The 17,060-nt window shown below is 39.5% G+C and overlaps 1 pseudogene; it reads right to left on the reverse strand.

The window, feature by feature from the left end:
* Window positions 1-1,212: 1,212 nt before the first annotated feature.
* Window positions 1,213-17,060, reverse strand: part of LOC112944125 — a 219,604-nt pseudogene continuing 203,756 nt past the window's right edge.

Here is a 17,060-nt window from a genome sequence, read left to right on the forward strand (position 1 = left end):
TCTGTTTTTTGTTTGAGGCTTAACACAGAAAAATTAAGGGTGTAATTTAGATGAATTACATTCATCYGAAAAACAGTATTGGGCAGGAGTGTGCACATAAATTGGCTGGTGGGCACCCACCCCTCTGGTGGCTGCACTGCAGCGATAGCTGCGATTTCTGTACAGTAATGAATAAAACCTCATGCTTCTATGGCGGCCTCCATGGCTGCCCTGAATGCTCTTTGCAAACACATTATCACTCCCCTTTCACATCTGGGGAAACTCAGGCCAAAAATCTCTGCTCTTGATTTGCAAACTAACAAGTGTGAATGAAATCAGGTACACAAACATTTTTGAAAGATTTTAACTAACGTCTTTTGTGTTAGTTGTGCATAATGGCTTATCTAGATTGCAGTGGTATCACTCAAAAATCCTGACTACAGAACGGGCTTTTACCTTGGGTCTTATGGTCCAAAGACAGTATCATCCTGAGCGACTCAATTATCTGAATACTGCACTCAGAAAAGAAAAATCCAACCCTCAACTTCATAGCCCTGAAGCAGTGACATCAAATGTTATTTGCAAGATGTTTTCTCTTTTACACTTCATCCTGGAGGTGAACTGTGTTATCACAGCAATGCCCTGAATGTTTAATTCCAGGATGCAGGTGTTTCCTTTTCAGGAGCTCACTATTAAGGTTACCATTCGGAAGATGAAAGTGAGACATGAAACATTTTCCTTTTTCTGCTGCAAAGWCTCATTTCTCAAGAGATCATCCTATTTGGGAGGTGTCTGGTTCACTATAAATGATAGCCTCTTGCTTGAAAGAAAAGCACTCAGGTAAGGTGAAAAAAAAGATCAAGAACAAAGAAGGCATATAAAGCTTAGTCTCTTTATTTTAATTAAATGGTATAAAAATCTATGTAGAATTTAAAGACTGGAGCAATATAATGTTCCAGAATTGATAGATACAATCAGATAATTACTGCATTTTAATGAATATTAAAATATCAAATATTCAAGCCTTGAAGTTCACTTTACTTGTAACATTCTTTTCTAATGTTTTAGCTTTTGCTGCAAGAAACTCAGTGAAAGGCATTAGAGTGCAGAAAGCCAGCAGCTAGATTTGTAGTATCACCCAGGTCCTATTTGAAATCTCATAGAAAGCTTGGGTGAGGATTTAAGAGTTACATGAATTTGGACTCATATCTGTAGAGGTGTCAGCTCCACTTTTTATGACAGAGTAAATGTTTGCCTAACATCCTTAACTGCCAGGATATTGCGAGCCAAGGCCGCTACGCGCGAGTCGGGGGCGAGCCTGGAGATATGATGTCCTAAAGCAATTCCTGCTCTGCCTTCCTCAGTCGCTGTGCCGCCGCTTTCCACGTGTGCCTTTGCGGAGGGCGGTTCCGCTCCGCGCACCCCGCAGCCCCGCTCGCAGCCCTGCTCCTGGCCAGCCACCGAGCYCGGCAGCGAGGCTGCTTCCAGGGTGGCTTCCTTCCAGCCCGTGTGCCTGAGCCCAAGGGCCAGGGGACTCAGAGCCCTTCTCCCAAACCTCACCCAGGGCCTTGCCACAGATCTCCCTAAGCATTTTGTCCCAGACAGTCAAGAAGCTCCTTGCACACTTTTTTTCCAGTGATTTTGTAATTGTTTTTCAACTCTCAGTTCTAAGCACCAAAGTCCTAATAAGGATTATGTGCAGCTGAATATTGGTGTCTTTTAGTAGATTCTAGAAATACAAATTTTCTACAGAGAAAAGATAATGTATTTGCTCTGTATAATTTTACCATCATTTTCTCCCTGAYGAATTTATACCAGCAATTAACAGTACTATGTATTTGAGCTACAAACAGCTGATCCATATGGTTACTGACTTCTGGATAAGCTTTCTCAAGGTTTTATTAACTTATACTTATCAAATGGGTGTTACTCTTTTTTGTTTGGTTGGTTTTTTGTTTCCAGTTTATCACTAATAATTCATGAATACTCCTTGAGCTTTGCTCTTAAGTGCCAACTGTACAGAATGCAGTACTATGGTAAGAACTACCACGTGAGCACTGGGAAGGAGAGAGAAGCAGGACTGATTACACCCATCCCAACTCAGAAAATCATTAATTAGAAGTTGCTTCTCTGACGGCTGATATAAATGAAAGAAGTGACAGAAGAAAAATGCACTCATGAAATGACCTCTCAAATGTAAGGTGCGGGATTTCTGGCTGTATGACAGACTGCATGACAAACTGGCAACGCTGCAAAGCGCCTCACTGCTTCTGCGGTCCAGCTAAGGGCTCAATCCAGTGTGAATCCAGCACTCCAGCAAGACTCCAGACAATCTAGCATGATTTTCTTCTCCCTCTCTTCTAAGTGTCTTTTTTTTCCCCACATTTGCTCATCTTTCTTGGACTGAAGAACAGGATGGGAGAAGGAGGTAAAAGTGACAGCATGGGCTGGGGAGAGAGGAAGGGTCAAACTGCAGTGCTGCCCCAGTAGAAGGAGCACAATAAAAAGGTGGTGGCAGGTACGTTTCTACTCAACCATATTGCACTCATAAAAGCCAGAATTGCAAGTGTTAAAATGCCAAAGGAATCACATTCAGAGAATTCCTCCCCGCCTTTAAAGCCCGTCATAGAATCTGCCATTTTAGCCATCACTCATCACTGCTGCATGTACAGCTCATCTCCAAAGCTATAAATGGCAGCAGCAGCAATGTTGTCCACATCACTGGGATTAAATGCCTTATTTTTTTGTTTGAAAATGTCAAGCATGTTTCCCCTATCCTTTTCAGATAATGAGTTCTGAGCAAGGAGGCAGGAGGATTCCAGTAAAGATCAGACATTTATATGAGTAATGAGAACAACTATTCCTTTGCTACTTAGAATAAAAATATAATTATTTAGAGGATGACAGCACTTATATTCTGACTACTTATTGAAAGGGATGAGAAGCAACATCTCTGCAGTTTCCAAATCACTGGTCATGACGGTGCTTTTTCCACATTTTATCTTATCTGGTTGAACCCTGTGGGCAAAATAGCTGCAATCAACACATCTGTTCCTATATTCCCATAGAATGTGTAAGAAGTGTACTAGAGAACTAGAGAAAGAACTAGTGAATACCTAGAGAAATGGTGGCTTCCAGAACACTGGATGTTTTCTGTCCAGCAGATCTATCAGATGTTACTCTGCCAGATACTTGCCTCCAGTGCRTACTACTGATCAGATCAGTCATAGCATTGGAGAACAGGGCTACAAATCATCTTTCCTTTAGTATTCAGCATTTCTTTCAGTGATCCCTGATATCATATCAAGTCATATGATGCCTTAATATTTTGTATATATATGTATTAGCACAATGTAAATACTAGAAAAATAGTCATTGTTTGAATGGCCTATTGATTGAACTCTGTAATACTTTATAGTATCTGTAACAAATAACATGGAATTAAAAAAAAAAAAGTGAATGTCAGTGTTTGCTGAGTGCTTAATTGCCTGTGAGTGAGATTCAGCAAGACTAGCTCTAGGCTTCGCAAGGAAATAGTCAGAACTGAAAACAGCTGTATCTTTCCCCCTCCATTCTCCAATATCCTTTTTTTTTTTTTTTTTTTTTTTTTTTGGTCTAGAGTATTAAGGTTCAAGAATTATGCAGGTCCTTTCTGATAATTATCACAATAACTTTCCCTCATGACAGCAAGACATGGTGGATCCAGATCCAATAACAACTAAGCAAATGAAAAAAAAAAACAGGAAAAAAAAGGTTGAAATAACTGATGTTGTTTTCTCTATGTGCTCTCACATGGAAATCAAAAGATTTGACAATTGTAAAACAATTTAGGTCAAAAGGGAGCTCTGGAGGTCATCTGGTCCAGCCCCAGCACTCAGAGTCTATTTGCGTTTCTACTGTCTCTGATGTCAGGGTTTCTACAGCCTCTCTGGGCAACCCATTCCCGTGGCTGACTAGCCTCACTGTGAATTTTTCTCCTAATTCTAAGTTCCCTTGTTTGTGACTTCTGACTGCTGTCCCTTTTGCTGGGTGCCTCCAAGGCAAACATGACCTTGTCTCCTCTCATGTCACTCATGAGGTCGCAGCTCCTGGCCAAACAGAGCCTGTCTGCAGCGAGCAGCAGATACCCGCTCCAGAGCTAAGCTGTGCTCCGCACCTGCCACCGGGCAGCTAAATGACTGGTGACTGAGGGCTGCGCATCCTCTCCAAAGCAACCATGGTGCAACTACCTGGTTCTCTTGTTAAAAATGATGAAACAGAACTGCCTATGAAGAAGAAAGCTCCAAATATTAATGGTAAGAAAAGAAGAAAATTGGGCGAGGGGAGATGACAAAAATTATCAAGAACCCCCCCAAGGCACAGGGAAAAATCCCAGGAGAGAAAAGTGCCAAGTGATGGGGGTAAGGAAATAAACTAAACTAAATAAGGGAATAAACTAAACTAAATAAGGGAATAAACTAAACTTTTATGCTTTTAGAAACTTTAATTCTCATTGACATTTTTGATTACTATCTCAACTTTTCTTATCTGAACTTTGTACCCTTGAAAAATTTGATAAACCCAGTTTGGCAATTTTATTTTAGCAAGCAGGAGTCTGTGTCATAACACAATGTTATATAATGATTAAAACCTGGGAAAATACATAGAATCTGGAAGGMGCTCAAATTTTAGCTGCATCCTTGTAGCTTATCTGTAACAAACACATAGCTATAACAAAAATGAACTGGATGGGAATGCATGAGTAAGCTCTTCAGATGTAGCAAGTGACTTGCAAAGAGAGGAAAATACAGTGGTTCTCATGAAACAGTACTTTTTTCTGATCATAACTTTAATACTTGGTAGAGGAGATGGAAAGCTACTGACACAAATGTATTCCCAGCATTGTAATTTAAATAACACATCTGCACTGCAAGACTGTATCTACATAGACATAACCAGCACCATCGCTTTTGTGATATCACTCATACAGAATGAAAAGGACTGGGCTGAAAGCATCATTTATTTTCTTTAAAAGTGAAGAATAGGAGGCTATTTATGCTGTAAGAACTATGTAAGAGACGTCTTGGGAAAGAAAGTTGCCTGTGAGCAAAATTTTCATTGAAGTTAATAGTGGATTGTTTTGATTTGAAGAACACTGGTAGTTTAGACTCTTTTCAGGCTTCACAGCTCTCTCTTATTCAGTCCATTCGACTAAAAAATGGGTGATTTGCTCTAAGCAAAGCTGGTCTTCCCAGCATGAGCAGTGCAYGCATCTGTCTTGCACTTGCAGATCATGTCATATGCTAATAGGCAAGTAAACTTTTATCTAACACTCATCTTCATGTGATTTTGGCAACTTTTCGAAGTATTTCAGCCAGATGCTGTAGTTTGTTTATTTACAGTGAAACTTCCCATTCTTGTCTGATCCACACTGCTTGTATAGCATCTAGTATATTTTTAATTAATTGCTAGGTGTGTCCAGTGCATAATAAAGATTATTCTAATATTTTTCTAATTTCAAATATATTGGTGTCTTGTGAAATGCAGTGACTGTACTAAGACAGATGGGCTTTCTCGGGTGGATGATTGTGGAAGGATACATGCAGCAACTCTCTTAAAGGATCATTTAAAATGTCGTTACGCTACTTTGACTACTCTAGAAGGYAGGTGCTAGAGGATCTGGGAAGGAAATGTAAGGAACAAGTAGGGATTTGAAGCAACTCTCTCAAATGCTGCACTGTGTTCCTGGAGAAGTAAGCTACTGCAGTCTCCTAAAGGTCCCTAACAGCCTCTCCTTCGTTTTGAATATATTCTTATAGTGTCTCAGTGGATAGAGAAGCTCTATTCTCTATTATTCTATTCTGAAGTGCTTAACTCATTTTGGAAGTTTAATCCCTGAACTCTCACTAAACTGCTGCTTAATTCCAGAGGTTGCTGACTTCCCTATGGCACTATGAGTGCCTTCATAGTCTTAGGAAAAGTTTACTTCTTGGCATCACTAGGAACATTCCCATCTTATCCGTGTCAAGTAGCCTCAATTCACACTCCTTCCAGAGGTTCCTTAGATTACAACTAAGGACATACAAGAGGTCTTTGAATCCCTAATCCACAGAGCCTAGGTCTCAGCTTGAACGGAGTCCCACACCCATGGAATTCCATCAGGAATCAACGCACTGCTCCGGCCTCCTGCCAGGCTCTGACCTGATTAATGGCTTCAGAACACATCTCCTCACACCTAAGGGCAGGAGAATGTGCATTTCTTCATATCTGCAAGGCACTTAAACTGTCACAGATCCCCCAGGGCATTTGTGCCAGCGCAGGAAGGGGACTACAGCAGGTCTAGGGCTCTCGATTGTGCTCCCCAAGCCCAGGTGTTAAACAGCTTCTTGCCAGATAGGCCGGTACCTCCGACACATATGTGTAACTGCAAGTTTTACTCTCAGACTTAACCATTTTTGTGGACTTTAAAGGCAGATCACTTCCAAGGATATTTTTATCACTTAATTTGGATGATGACAGCTCCAATTAGAGCAGAGGTGTGTTGTTTCAATTTCCCTAATTGTTTCCATCCAGTTTTCTCACTGCTGCAATGAGCAGGTACAAGCAACAAAGTCACTTGCTGCCCCTATTGAGAACAGTCATAAAATCATCCTTAGGGAGCAAAGACATGGAGGCACAGAGCCAGTAATTAAGAGGGGGTAGCAAAAACAGTGTGGGAATTCCTTCAGAAATTCTTTTAATAAAACAAATCACTTCCAARTCCCCCTAATCATAGATGTTGTGTGAAACAGAGAGGAAAAGGAAACAAGTACGATAAGCTGTAATTTTCTCTGTCACTTCCCATTTTAGCACAGTTTAGCTAATGAACACCACCGTATAAAGTCTTTGTACTGCTCAGGGACGTGCAGGAGGACAGCGGGAAGGCCTCCTCTTTTCCGCTTCAATTGCACCAGTGCTACAGACAGGCTGCTCAGTAAGGTTAGTAACCACGGCTAAGCTTACATTTGTCAGAACAGGGAACCTTTGATTCCAATCTTCTGTGTCTACGAATTAAATAAGTGGGCAGAGTTAATCAAATGTGTGTTGCAGTTTTCTCTATTCCATGAGTATCTTTGTGAGAAAGAAGAATTATGCTCTTCATAAGGCTTTCCTTCCTTGGAGAAGTAAAGTAATCCAAAACCAAATGTACCTGAGCAGCACGAATGTACACGAGCAGCAACCTAAAGAATACAGAGTAAGAGGGAAAGGGCTCTTGCTAAGTGGCTATACTCAACGAAACCACTCCTGCTCCTACATTCCTTCCTAGGCCCTACCCTTACAACATAAGCAACTCCGGAGACCCCCTGTATAGGCTTTCCAAATTCTCTCTCCACACTTTACAGATATCTCCTAGTTGCTTCCTTTCCCTCTAATTCTTACATGAAAAACATTTAAAAATACACACACATATATATTCTTCCAAATCATACTCCAAGACACAGTCCAGGAGAGGAGAGAAAGTGAACTTGCATAATGGCACATAAAGGGGTAATAGGGGACCCACTTGAGGACCCACACACAGACTGGAGCCCAGAGCTCTGCCCACTAACCTAAATGAGCTACATGACCCATCAGCTCTGGTGAAGCTCTGACAAGCGACAGAAGTGCCAGAAGGTGACTTCATAGATCATTTACACGTGTTGCGCTTAAGGAGAGTGAAAGATCAAACACATTCAAGAGGTAAAGAAAGGAAACGAAGAATTGTCTTTGGTGTTTCAAGTTGACTCAACTGGGTACAAAAATTCTGCTCCAAGGATATGGGAAASTGAAGAAAGGAAACCAAAACTGCAATGAAAGGAAATCATTAACAAGACAGCTACCACCAGCATTTGTTTTTCTATCTCTATTGCAGCTTCCCTTGTTTATTTAGGTTATAAACTCAAGAGGCCATGCGAGCTCTGGAGTTACTRTACCGTATTTCTCCCAGGGCAGCCTCAGTTCCTGGTTGCAATGCTCCTCTAGGGTGCTACTCTAAGCAAATAATATAATAAATAATGAAAATGGACCCAGGAGGAAACTTAGTTGTTAACTGTGTAGAAACAGGATACCTGAGGCTTCACTGCTGTAGAAATTTAATGTCGGGTTTAAAGCTCATGCTGTTTGAAGAGTAAGTTTTTAGAAACCTGAGCAGGAATAAGATGCCACTTTGAAATAGAAAAGCACTAAGATTTCCATTCTGTCTGCTGCCACATTAGCACCAGCTCTGTCTCTTCAAATGTTTCCTGCTGGTTCTCCTAGAGCACAGGAAGCAATGTTCTGGTGATTAAGCAGCAATATCATTATAAAAGCCAAATGAATAATCATTGTGTTAATGAACTTTATCTTAGAAAAGATTAGTTTTTTTAATGTTAAGCCTCTTTCCATAYGAAAGAGGAAATGCACTCTCGTTCCATTTAATCAACCCTGAGATGCTCATGATCTATACAATTTAATTTTCTGTCTGCACATATTCCTTCATATCAGCATATCCAGTTGCTTAAATGATAGTGTCAAATCATTTTAATAGATTAGAGACGCTGCACTTTCCTGTCCCTAAGTACAGCATGCGGGTTCGCTCGCCCGGTTATCTGCAGCATCCTGTCTCTTAAGGGACGTCAAGAGGTCACACAGGCCGTTCCCCATGACCACTGTCCAGACTGCTTTGTGGCGAGTAACACGTTTTCCACCTAGCAAGTCACTGTGGTAAAAACCATATAGAAATTGGGTGACTAAATAATATATAGTTAAAACATTTTACCTATAATAAAAGTTAAGATAACTAAGTGTAGGAGCCATAAAACTAAAGGGTAAGATGTGCAGAGAGCCTATCTTCCAGGCTGCAAAACACCTTTGCTCACTTCTTTACTCTGCCCAGGAGGAATTAAGCCTTATCCTTCAGGAGAATGGCTCCCAAGAGAAGCGTAGTACGAAATGTTTTGAGATGAGATAGCCGAACATTGCCTTTGACTATTGGTGTATGCCTGGCATTTCATGGTAAAATTAAGGAATAAGATGCAAGTGTCAGAGGTATCATGATGTGCTGTTGCTATAATAAATAGTGGAGCTGGAGTGGATTCAAATCCATCAACCACATGCACCTTGAACATTTCCAGAATGATGTCTAATGACAYAGACACCTTGAAGAATCAAAAATATATGCATAAAATCATTTTCATTCAGTTGATTCCTTATGCAATTTAAAAACAATGGGCATGAAAAAGTCTTTTTACAGCTTTTCTGTGCACTTGAACACAATACTTTTAAAAAAATGGAATTGTTTTCAGATCATGTCCACAGCAGCTTCTCTTCAAACTAGGTCCTCAACATCTAGGAAAAACTGACATAGCAATTGTGGAGCATCACAGACAAGCCGAATACAACGAGAAGCTGAAGGAAAAAAGCCCTCCTGAGGAGCTCATAACAGCAGGGAGGTTCCCAACTGACTACCCAGCTCCCTGGAAAGCCAAGAGCGTCCAGCCACGGGGCTGGGGACAAGGCTGGGGATGCGCACTGGACAAAGGAATTAAGAATGCAAACCCACCTGCACCAGAACAATTCTAACCATATAAACGGCTCAGTAAATGGCTGCAAATATTGTAATGTCATTACTATAGAATAATAAATAATTCTCAGTTAGTTTTATTTACTATTTTATTTTTTTAAAAAGATGAATCTTTAGAAATTCTAACTCAATTTTTGGATAACGCTAGTATATAACATTCTAAATAGCACTGCTAAGGCAGCTCTCTGGGAATTGGGTTATTCTACCTAAGTTACAGTAAATCATTTTAACCTATAGTCACATGACGCATTTGCTTTAAATTTTTTTAGCTCAAAGTTAAATGTATCCAAAATATTTGTTTTCATTAATATTTCTGTTTTGACCACATGGACATTGTTCATATTCAGTAGAGGAGAAAAAGAGGCTTGTTTGGGGATCAGCACTATCTCATACCATGATATTCAAAATAGTTCRGAAAAAATGAATGCCTTCATTTTACAGAGATACCTCAAATTATGTGAGGAGAATCCTCTCCACAATGCTTTACTGAGAAGAAAGGATCTATASTGTATGTGAAGAAAGAAAGCAACTCATAGAAATACACTTCCTGGATTAATTTTCCAAAAGTAAAGAGCAGGAGGTGACAGACATGGTCTATGGGATAGAATTGTCCTTTTCTAGTGATAGAATAACTGACTGCTAATGACTTATTGCCAAGAAAGATAGACAGATCTTACCATAATGTATATCATAAGCTCCAAAATGTCTTTAAAGCTAGAAAATAGCTATAGCTGGAGACCCCACATAAACTGGAATCAACGTACCATATAAGTCAAACTGACACAAGTAGTCACCAAACCAGGTCAGCAGAAGGCAAGATTGGTATCAACTCGTCACTGGTCACACTGGTACCTTTGTTAGAAACATACTGGTATGAAAGACTTTCYAGCCCAGAGGAAACCTTTGTGATTTCATTTGCATTTTCAAAACCAGCCATTTCATAACTAAATCTCCTAAGAGCAGTGGAAAGCAGGCATCAAATTCCATGCTTTCTTCCACACTCTTCTTCAAATGACAAACTTCCACCATCACTGCAACCGCTGCCTTTTTCCTCTCCAGGCATAATTCAGCAAGAGACRAAACTAAAATGAGTCTTTAGTTGATATATGTTCCCCTGTAATCAGTGCATCACTTCATTATCTCTCACTGTATCCGTGTGTTGCCATGGCACTTCCAGCCAAGGAACGTAATGACTGGCATGATAAACAAAGACTGCGTGGCACATGAAGGGGTGCATCCTTGCAGGCTGATTCTGCCTAAGTTATCTTTTATTGGTTTGTAATAGGGTTGGGAAATGGATAGCATATGCTACAGAGAGCGAGCCAGACACCAACACATGCTAAGAAGTCCAGAGGGAAAYGGATAATTACAAGCTTTTTGTGGATTAATCAGCCTGCAAAAATGTTGGAGTGGTGTTAAGCACCCAAACACCCATTCAACTCCCACTAAAATAAAAGGCAAGTCATTGTACCCTTAAATCAGCTGCAGCGAAACTGCTCATTGCTTTTTCTCTTCTACCAACAGAAATGTGACCATAGATGGCTCAACAGAAGACCAAATCCATGTGTAAAGCTCTATGGCTTTCATTTCCATTTTCAAAATGTCATATTTTAATTTCTACTTTGTAAGCAATATTTTATTTGAAATAGGCTTTGTTTTTTAAAGCTAGATGCTGTGATTAAAAGAAAATATAAAAATATTTATGGCAAAGACGRTCTGTTACAGATCAGTCTGAATTTTTTTGCACTTACTTTCATCACAAGAACTTTCTTAGGATTTTAAATCGAGCTTTTCCTAACATCTTTTTAATTCATGCACCAATTTCCAAATTGATTATATACACATAACCTTACTACAGAAAGTGCACCCAGTATCAGGATTATAGGTAGGAATCAAAACTAAAATACATACTTCATCTATTTATCTCCTGTTTTTACTTCTCCTTCATTCTTTACCCAAAATAGCTTGCATGGAAGACATAAAAGTTATTCTTTAACAACTACTTTTTTCCCCTCCTTGAGCTCTAGGAAAAGTTTGATACGTTTACCTCATTTGTTAGATTTTCTATGTAGGCAGATGAGGTGAGCCCAAGRTTACAAAGTCACTGCATACATCTGAAGAGCGAGAGAGGGAAAGCAAGAAAAAAATCTGTCTTTTATTTTTAAACATGCTATGCTAGTAAAGAAGAATGGAGTGGGAGAAGGTATTAACCCAGAAAAGAACAGATTAAGAGAAAACCAAGCAAGGGTAAGTGCCATCTGTATTTGTGGTATTACATAATTAAATAATAAAATTGGATGGAAGCTTTCAATGAAAAAAAAAAGTGCATTCAAGTGTCATGGGACTACAGCCACTTTTTTTTTGTTTGTTTGTTTTGTTTTGTTTTGAAGAAAACAGTTCGGGGCTGGGACAAAATTAACTATCTACTTTACCAAGGAATTAAAAACTATTGGGCTTAAACCCCAGGTTATCCCTCCCTTGAGCAGCACAGCAGAGGGCAGATCTTTGCCTGAAGACGGAGTTTCTTAAGTGAACTGTGATTTCACATGACTTCCCATCCATGTTACTGGACTTTCCTCCTTTGTCTTTGTCCCCAGCAATCTGCCCAATAGTTTCCATCTGGGTATCAGATGTTAACATAATTTATGGGTTGTTTATTCCTCCCCTTTCCTATCATTAATAAAGGAGAATCACTGCCTTTATAGTTACAGTTAAAATAAATCAGTGTGTTAATTGGGATTCAGGTGGGAACCTGTAAGCATGCAGGATGGAGAGGAAGAGATCTTTAATTTTAAGTGTATTCTTTTATATCTAGGGTAAGAGTTTACTGCTGCGAGAGGGAGTCAGAAGGAGACTATTATTCTTTGGACTCACCACTTTTAAAACTGCTCATTCAGGTCTGCGCAGCACTGGGCTTTCCTGCCAGCAGCAGCTGCGTGGCATCCTGGACGATGCCCACATCGTCCCCACCAAAAAGCTGAGGAAGCACCTCCACAGCCAGCACAGCCTTTCTGCTTTCCTACCCACTGCACACAAGTAATTCTGAAGAGCTTTGACTAAGTTTTCATAAGCCATGTGCTTCCCTCCTATCCCTCTTACAGGTATTAGCTTTCTTCATACTGTGTTCTCAGAAGTCCTAGTGATATACACATACTTGGGTGCCCACTCTGCTCTCAGAAGGAATTTGGGAAGCTCACAGGATTCCCAACTTATGTACGTGCTTTCAGMAGCCTTAAATTCCCATGTGAAAGAGTAGGCAGTGATTTAGTGCTCACTATCCAAGTGCTTACAGGCCAATTGTAGAAAGACAGGTTTGAAGGCAGATGCCTTTCCATTTGCAGGTTCACTTTCAGCAGAGAGATGAACCAGAAATAACCGAAGAAAAACTGTCAGATGCAACAGGTAATCAGACAGAGTCTGCAGAGCTTGAGACATTCACAGTCAGCATCTGAATCCTAGTCATTTACCTTGTCCTTCAGATGCAAAAGGAAATACAGGATTAYTGGCCAGGAACCCAGCAGTCCCAGAAAATCAGAGCAGACTCTCAAAATTGAGTTTTAAGTAGCACATTAATGGAGCTTATTCTTTTCCTTTTTTTTTTTTTTTCTTTTCCTTCTCTCTTTTCTTTTTTTAAATCAAGAATGGAGCTAAGAGAATATATAAGCAAAAAACTGAGTCTGGAGTAAAAACAGACAAAAATGTATACTATTTGTTTCTGCAAAGCCCATATTTGAGTAGTGCTGCACATCAGAATCTAGCCTGACAGCTCCTCAACATTTGAGCCTTTCTGTCTCTTACAGAGTTTTATTTTCTTGTACCTAAAAACTTCCAAATGGACTAAGAGACATCCTCATTGCTTATATTGCTATTTTATGTGTTATTTCAATAGCACATTGCTAAGGTTTACCAAAACTCTCTGCATGTAATTGGAATGCTATGAGGAAACTCAAACAGCAACATAGCTGTAAGACTGAACAAGAACTTTTAGCAAAACTGATGCATTTGAGCTATATTAAAACTACATTTTTTTTCATAACTGAAAAATACCATTGTTTAACAAGTTGTCGTTACTCTCCCCAAAGGCTACCAGGCACAAAACAAGAAAAGTTCTAACCTCAGAAAAAGCACATCCCCAAAGCAAAAGGTTTTTAGTGAAAAACAAGAATGTTCCAGGTAAAAACTGTCCCTGCAGAGCTGCACAGSAGAGCTGCACACAGTGCCAGACCCTTGCAGCCGCTCCGGTGACTGTCCCTGCCTCCTGATGCCACTCAGCTTCTCTTTTTCCCCGTGGGAAGGAGGGCAGCAAGGCAGGGCCTGAACTCCCAGGCACAGAGCAGCAGACATGGCTTTGAGGCACACAAATCAGAGCTGCCATGTGCTAATTATTATTAATAATTATCATTATTATCAATAATGCCCAGCTGAAAAAAAAAAAAAAAAAATCAATCTCCCTTCGGTGGGAAAAGGATATCACACTTTCACTAGACTCTCATTATAGATAAGACTGTCTCTGGTTTGTTTGCTTTAGCAATAACATAAAAGATATTAAACTATTTCATGCAGCCTCCAAGGTCATTTGCCTAAGGAATGAAAAATACTAGCAGGAAAATGGCAGATATTGAGGTTTTTCTAGGAGGTTGTCTGATTTGATTCTTGTTAGTGGACTCGGTTTCCTATTTTCAGGGCAGTTCTGTGTCAGATAGAGCACACAAAAAGCCCTTATTATTTAAACCTGCCAAAGGGAGCTTGACTGTATCTGTAGTAAGGATCTGACACACTGCTGAATCCTGAAGTTTGTTTCGGCTTCCTCAAAGGACGACAGCATCCCATGCTCCTCGACACCAGCAATATTCCCACGCACATATAGAGGCAGACCAGGCAGTAGATTAATAATTCAGGACTGATTAGAAAGAAAAACATGCAGTCAGCAATCAGCTATAATTAGGTAAAAATATACACATGATTACACAGTGAAAAAGATCTATGAATCTACTTCATGGGAAATAGAGAGTTTCACTGCAAAGGTCGAGGATGAATAGGAATCCATAAAAMCCCCAACCTAARTATATATTTTTTTCTTTTTTATCATCACTTATCAGAAGAAACTCCCACCAAGATTATACCACAGGTATATACAGCGTGTTCAAAGTCACTCTGATTCTCTTTTCTTGCATCAAAAATACTGAGTAGATTGTGTTTTGCCTCAATATTCCTATATCAAATCCGTMTACCTCGAGGCAAGTATATGACCACATAATTGAAGCAGTAAATTGATGACAATTAGCACATTAGCAGTGAATAGCAGCAAGTGATAGTCTTAATTGACAGTGCAATGGTTAGTAATTGATGTTAATGACTCATAAGAAGAGGAGAATAGTGACTAATAGCCACAGTTTTTAGCTGCTTTCCCGGCTCATAATCGGTGTACAACATTCAGGCTATTCCGCGTTTACTAGGGGTGGACAGATCGCACGAGGGTGTGTGGAATAACAGGCACTGCATGAAAATGCGAGACTCGGGATTTAAGCGAGGATTTTGTGCTTTACAGAGGGAGAAGTAAATGCAACTTTATACAGCTTAATAAAATACAATGCAAACTGGTCTGATGTTAAGCTACTTAAAGAAAGCTAGTAGTTTTTTCAACTTGCACAATTTGTAATTCTCTGTCAAATTCTCACCAAATGGGAAAATTATGCCAGAGAATTGTAAGATTGAGGAACATAGTATGCAGTAATGAAGGAAATGTTCTTTCCTTCTTCAGAATGTGGAAAAAAATAGGCGTTAAAAAACAATGCCTATTTAAAACCTTTAAAAGTGCTGAGCTATATTTGCTGCACAGATGGCAGGTTTAGGCAGCCTGCCTTATCTTGAGGACTTCCCACTACTAGGAATGACTTAGAAACCAAGACTTGAGTGTGCTTCACCAGGCTGACTCGCACCCAGACCAAGAATGGCTGGATTAGGAGCTTTAATTTACTGTTACACTGGAATTTTCTTTTTCGAAAAAGATATGTTCCCTCATAAAATACTTAGTGTATTGAAGAAGAGGATTAGTCATATATCACAGTAAAACATATGGATAACTGTGTGGGTGGCAACAATTATCCAAAGATACCTAACATGATAACACTGAGAGATGCATAATTATAGCGTTAGACTTCACAAGAGTAGGTGATGTACAACCACATATATGGGATAATCCCTTCCTTAAAGAAAAATGCTAAGATCCAGTGCTATATATTTTTCAACACATCAAATATCTTCTATACAGCAAAGTCAAAAATGCTTAAGAATGAACAAGCTTTATTAAGCCTTTTATTCTTAATACTGTAGTTCCTATTCTATATCTTAAAATCAGTTTTGAGATCAATTAAAAGCCAGTTCATGGATCTAATGTATCTGGATTCTGTGTGAGCATTACAGTCTTCAAGGCAATCATTTCCACTGGAGTTTGAATGATAAAGGACTACCATAAATTTTAAAAAGAACTCAATTCTCTATATATCCTTCTTCAACTGCTCATTACTTTGATTCAAATCATGGAGAGTGTATCTCTACAGCCTTKACATGCCTGCCCATGGCCAGTCTTTAATATACAGAGCCAGTTTCTTAGGTGCACTAAATCAAGGCAGGCAGCTGAAGTCAATGTATTTAGGCTGATTTACACCAGCTGAGTATTTAGTCCTGATCTTTGAGCTGTTGATGACTTCCTATACAAATAGCTAACTACAGGTGTACACAGAGCAGCTTTTCCCAGCACTGCTAATATATGGTGGTTCACCATGAGATGAATTCATAAGGCCCTTGACTTTGTTAGTATTGTGCTTAACACATTTTCTTTCCCCTATCAGTTCCATGGTTGAAGAAGAATCTGGTAGCAAGAGGTTTTATTGCGATACTTCTTTCTCTGTAGACGTGGTGGAAGATAGAGGAGATTATTAAGAAAAAAATAAAAGAGAATAGGTATAGCTAAGAGGTCTTTCCTAGTTGAAGAAGCATGTATAAAAATATTTACTTAAACATATAAAGCATATAATATGAGATATTCATCTATTCTCAGAAAAAGAAAGTGGTCCACCTGTAGTCTTAAGAGGATTTTCTAACAATATGCGTCATCAGGTGAGAAGAGCTCAATAGTTAATTAGATATTTGCAACAATTTTCAGAATGTGCAATACTGTGCATGAGGTGCTGGACTTCAGCTTGCTGAAGCTGATGTGAGTTCTGGGGATGCTCAGGCACAGATGTCACTTTGCTTACATTCAGTCAAAGCTCAAACACAGTAAGAGTTGCACAAGAATATCTCCAGCAGAAATCACAGGAACAAGGATTCCAAAAAAACAAATAGCTGTCATAGCGAGTGAAGAAAGAGTTGTGTATCACACAGCTATACTACTGTATGATGAAGGAACCTCTATTCTGCTTGGCTACTGGTTACAGACAGATAGAAATCCCAAGTTTCTGTAGTCTACCATGTAGCTGAAGCATCTTAAAAGGAAGTCATGTCAACTCTTAAAAGAATG

This window comes from Nothoprocta perdicaria, unplaced genomic scaffold (genome assembly GCF_003342845.1).
Source record: "Nothoprocta perdicaria isolate Ctin4 unplaced genomic scaffold, notPer1 scaffold_16, whole genome shotgun sequence".
NCBI classification, from domain to species: domain Eukaryota; kingdom Metazoa; phylum Chordata; class Aves; order Tinamiformes; family Tinamidae; genus Nothoprocta; species Nothoprocta perdicaria.